This window comes from Martes martes (genome assembly GCF_963455335.1).
Source record: "Martes martes genome assembly, chromosome: 2".
Classification (NCBI taxonomy): domain Eukaryota; kingdom Metazoa; phylum Chordata; class Mammalia; order Carnivora; family Mustelidae; genus Martes; species Martes martes.
The window spans coordinates 148863629-148869433 of NC_137889.1; the positions used below are offsets into that span (position 1 = coordinate 148863629).

Consider the following 5805-nt stretch of genomic DNA (forward strand, 5'->3'; position numbering starts at 1 on the left):
AACCATGAGAGACTATGGACTCTGAAAAACAACCTGAGGGTTTTGAAGGGGCAGGGGGTGGGAGGTTGGGGGAGCCAGGTGGTGGGTATTAGGGAGGGCACGGATTGCATGGAGCACTGAGTGTGGTGCAAAAACAATGGATACTGTTACACTGAAAAGAAATAAAAAATTTAAAAAAATAAATAAATAAAACAAAAATAATGGATGTGTAAAAAAAAAAAAAAAAAAGACACCACAGCTTAAGATACAGAGTCCTAGACAGAAATGAAGAAAAAGACAGACTATCTAAGAAGAAAATAAAAAGACAACACAAGGAGAGAGGCTGGACAGTCAGGGATCTTGGCAGGAGACCTTTGAGTAGGTTTCTTGCAGATACTTCTTAAAGGCTGTGGAGGTTTTTCCAGAGCTCAGCAGTATGGGTATTCAAGGGACTACCAATGTTTGGTTCTACTAGCAGGCTTTGGATGGACAGCAGGATGGTCCTGACATCATACCCGGCAGACCATTTGTCCTTCAGGGTATCCAGGCAGGTGTTCCTCTGGGTTTCCAAGTTGGGGTAGTAGCAGGATGTGAGGAACTTCACCATGGGCATTGGAAGGGGAGCTACTCGGGAACTCCAGGGAGAGCTTATGATGCAGGTCTTCATATATGGTGTCAGCTGCTCCATGGATGGTCCTTCTCCATTTGAAAATGTTGTCTGATTCAGGGAAGGCAGAAATTCCTTTGTCACCAGACATCCTGATGGTCATCAGCTCCTGCTGTAGCCTCTTGCCCATGGGGCCCCAGGCGTCCCCTCACTGGGTTCAGTTCTTTTGTGGGTGGCAGCAACGCTGGTGGCAGATGGGTTGCGGTTCTGGGAGGCCTCCAGGGTGGTGCGAGGAGGGAGACAGGAACTGGGAGAGCACAACTGCAACTGCCACATATGTTTCATTTAAAAAACAATATTTTTGATCTTGATGAAGTCCTAAAAGTTCATCTTTGCCTTTGTTTCCTTCGCCTTTGGAGACATATCTTGAAAGAAGTTGCTGTGGCTGAAATCAAAGAGGTTACTGCCTATGTTCTCCTCGAGGATTCTGATGGATTCCTGTCTCACATTGAGGTCTTTTATCGATTTCGAGTTTATCTTTGTGTACGGTGTAAGAGAATGGTCGAGTTTCATTGTTCCACATATAGCTGTCCAGTTTTCCCAGCACCATTTATTGAAGAGACTGTCTTTTTTCCACTGGATATTGTCGAAGATTATTTGACCATAGAGTTGAGGGTCCATATCTGGGCTCTCTACTCTGTTCCACTGGTCCATGTGTCTGTTTTTATGCCAGTACCATGCTGTCACAGCTTTGTAGTAAAGCTTGAAATCAGGTAACATGATGCCGCCAGTTTTATTTTTGTTTTTCAACATTTCCTTAGCAATTCGGGGTCTCTTCTGATTCCATACAAATTTTAGGATTATTTGAAAATAATCCATACAAATTTAGGATTATTTGTAAATAATCTTTGAAAAATACTGGTGGAATTTTGATTGGAATGGCATTAAAAGTATAGATTGCTCTGGGCAGTATAGACATTTTAACGATGTTTATTCTTCCAATCCAAGAGCATGGAATGGTCTTCCATCTTTTTGTGTCTTTTTCAATTTCTTTTAGGAGTGTTCTGTAGTTCCTCGAGTACAGATCTTTAACCTCTTTGGTTAGGTTTATTCCGAGGTATCTTATTGTTCTTGGTGCTATAGTAAATGGAATCGATTCTCTAATTTCCCTTTCTGTATTTTCATTGTTAGTGTATAAGAAACAAAAGCTTCTGCACAGCAAAAGAAACAGTCAACAAAACAAAGAGACAACCCACGGAATGGGAGAAGATATTTGCAAATGACAGTACAGACAAAAGGTTGATATCCGAGATCTATAAAGGACTCCTCAAACTCAACACACACAAAACAGACAATCATATTAAAAAATGGGCAGAAGATATGAACAGACACTTCTCCAATGAAGACATACAAATGGCTACCAGACACATGAAAAAATGTTCATCATCACTAGCCATCAGGGAGATTCAAATCAAAACCACATTGAGATACCACCTTACACCAGTTAGAATGGCCAAAATTAGCAAGACAGGAAACAACGTGTGTTGGAGAGGATGTGGAGAAAGGGGAACCCTCTCACATTGTTGGTGGGAATGCAAACTGGTGCAGCCACTTTGGAGAACAGTGTGGAGATTCCTCAAGAAATTAAAAATAGAGCTTCCCTATGACCCTGCAATTACACTGTTGGGTATTTACCCCAAAGATACAGATGTAGTGAAAAGAAGGGCCATCGGTACCCCAATGTTTATAGCAGCAATGGCCACGATCGCCAAACTGTGGAAAGAACCAAGATGCCCTTCAATGGATGAATGGATAAGGAAGATGTGGTCCATATACACTATGGAGTATTATGCCTCCATCAGAAAGGACGAATACCCAACTTTTGTAGCAACATAAACAGGACTGGAAGAGATTATGCTGAGTGAAATAAGTCAAGCAGAGAGAGTCAAGTATCATATGGTTTCACTTATTTGTGGAGCATAACAAATAATATAGAGGACAAGGGTAGATGGAGAGGAGAAGGGAGTTGAGGGAAATTGGAAGGGGAGGTGAACCTTGAGAGACTACAGACTCTGAAAAACAACCTGAGGGTTTTGAAGGGGCAGGGGGTGGGAGGTTGGGGGAACCAGGTGGCGGGTATTAGGGAGGGCACAGATTGCATGGAGCACTGGGTGTGGTGAAAAAACAATGAAAAGTGTCATTTTTACTTTTGTGTATCCATCTTTTTTTTAGTCAATACTATTTTTTGGAGACCTAGTATTTATAGAGTTAACCACATTAAAAGCAAAACAATGCAAAACGCCTAACCCTAACCCCTATTGATGGGCATGTAGGGTGCCTCCTAACTCTAGTTATTGTTTCAAATGATGATGTAATGAGCATCCTTGTGCATGACTTAGTGGATTCACACTGAGTGTTTCTCTAGAAAGGGTATCTTTGAGCAAATCTGCTGTGTGCCTTTGAAAATTCTGATGTCCTTTCAGTCATTTGATTTGACCTTTTTAGAAACAGTTTATTTGGTGTTATTGGGTGATTTAGAATCAGTGTCTCAAAGTTATAGCAGTTATGCACTTAAAGGAACAAAACTGGTTGATAGGTTGGCTATCAGTTGACCATCAGGGAGATAAAGCTTTTATTTTTGGCTAGAGGAAAACATTCTATTATTATTTATTTTAAGTTATAAGATAATTGAGAAAGTATGATTTTGAGGGAGAAGAATAAATGGTTAATGTTCGATTTTTCAACTTATGGTCAGATGTTTGCACATTTCATGTATGACTCTGTGTGTGTGTGTGTGTGTGTGTGTGTGTGTGTGTGTGTGTGTCTGCCTGCACACGGGTATACTTATACATACAAGAGAAAGATTGTAATTTAAAGATGAAGTGTGATGATCCTGAATTTGTACTCTAACTCTTGCAAGTGCCATTGATAGAATAACTGTGTATTAGTCTACCCAGGCTGCTATGACAAAATACCATACACCAGGTGACTTCAACAACAGACATTTATTTCATATAGTTCTGTATTGGGAAGTCCAAGATCAAGGTGGGGGTTTATTCAGCCCCTGATGACGATCTTCCTGGGTACAGATAGCCACCTTCCTGCTTCGTCCTTATATGGTAGAGAGAGAGTTCTGATACACATTTCTTATGAAGGCACTTATAACTTCCTCTTCCTATAAGGGCACTGACTCCATCATGAAGACCCTGCTCTCATAACCTCATCTAAACTTAATTATATCTCAAAGACTCTTTCTTCAAAAACCGTTATCATGGGGGTCAGGAGTTCAAAAATATGAATTTTGAGTGCACACACACACGCACACACACAAAAGTGATTACCTCATCCTCATCTGAAGCCTTTGGGAGATGGCCTCAGTACCTCCTTCTATGACATGTATACAAAGATTTTCTTGTGGTTCACTAACTTGTAGTTAAGGATGCTTTCTTGCCATAGTTTATTTCTTACTCATTCTCCTTCCCATCCATGATGGTTATGGAGCAATGTTCCATAGTCTTTTTGCAATTTCTGTCTTAAGGCTCCAGAATGATTCCATCAACCAGGTGGTTCAAAAATTCTGATGGGATCTCAGAGCATTGGTATTTTTATTTATAAACAGTTACAGATGAGAATCACAGTTTTGGACACAAGGGAAAATTTAAGCTCATCACAGACCTTCATTATTTTCTAGGCAGTGCTAATTCCCAGGAGAGGAAGCCCAGAGTGATACTGACCCCTTGTTCTTTGTCTTGCAAAGTATTGCTCAATTTCTTACCTTCGGGTAATCCTCTCTTCATGCACTTCTATAACCGTGTACATATGAAAAAAGTGATGGTCTAAGGGTTGGCAGGGAAGATAATATATGTGGTCAACAATGTCTTCCTTGGGCGAGGGAAGAGTATTGAGTCTGGATGCTGTGTATTTTCTTCCCTGCAGAGATATTTTCTTCCTCCTCCCCTTGATTGTCTGGCCACATATTCTCTCTTCCATTGGTATGTCCATCATAGTTCCTCCTTTCTTCTTACGACAGTTTCACACAATATCACTACCCAAGATTCATGGTAACATCAATAACAATCAATTATACTAACAGCTAGCATTTACCAAGTACTTCCTTAGTTACAAGACCTGCATGTTTACATTTTATTCTCATACCAATCAAAGAGATCAGCCCTAGTATTATCCCCATTCCATAATGGAGAAAACAGAGGCTCAGAAAGACTATAGAATTACCTGAATGTCTTACGGCCAGCGAGTGGCAGTGCCAGGATTTGTACCCAGGCAGTCTGACTCCATTTTTAATATTATTATTCTGTTTTTAATAAACTGGGATTTTCACTTCACATCCAATATTACTTAATTCTCATAACAGTATTTTAAAGTTGGGATGGTGAAGTCCACTTTTCAGATGAAATCAGCAGCCTCAATAAAGTTAGTTTGCCCTAAATCACCAACAAGTGGAGGAGCCCCCTGAAATCTTTCCTTCTCATTAAGCTGCCTCAATTTAACTCCTCCTTGGGCTTTGAATTGAATCAAAGGCTCAAGGTATTTAGTCCTAAGCCAGAAAATAAACTGGGTAATTCAGAATGTGTCTGTTTCATTGACTTTCTCTTGCTCTCTTCTTATTTTTGTGACCTTGCAGGTCCCATTATCATTGTCCCTGCATAAGATGTGGTTCCACATTGTCCTCTGGTCTTCTGGCTCTTTGCTTCTGCCCTCAAGCTACAGCCAGACCCATCTACATTTTAAAGTTGTCACAAGTTATGTCCAAATCTCTAGAGTCCTTGCTGCCTTAAGGAACATTGGATCTAATTTTAAAATGATTTATCATTGCAATTTGTGCTAATATCATTATAAATCATCAATTTACATAGACTGAAGGTCTGATTAATTCAAATGTATTCATTTATTTTAGATTAATATGCACCCCGTGACTAACCTCTGTATTCATTTACACACAAGATTAAAAACAGATTATTACATCCAAACAAGAACCTACACCATGCAGCTCGAGTAGGGTTGCCTATTTCCAGTGCTGGCAGGATAGCTTGAGGATTCCTTTTGCAATTCTGAAAGGGTCAAAGGAAGAAGTATCTCATCTGACATGTCATCACAGCAACAGGCCTTGGGCTTCTCACTCTGACACTGTCACTCTTGCCTGTACTGCCTCTGGGCACATTACTTTGGTTTTCCAATTTGTAGAGACATAATGAATATTG

At 40.2% G+C, this 5805-nt stretch overlaps 1 pseudogene across 1 annotated transcript; it reads right to left on the reverse strand.

The window, feature by feature from the left end:
• Window positions 1–330: 330 nt before the first annotated feature.
• Window positions 331–922, reverse strand: LOC308338344 (ubiquitin-conjugating enzyme E2 C-like; annotated as a pseudogene). Its single transcript has one exon. The product of its transcript is annotated as a ubiquitin-conjugating enzyme E2 C-like (transcript).
• Between the last annotated feature and the right edge of the window lie 4883 nt (window positions 923–5805).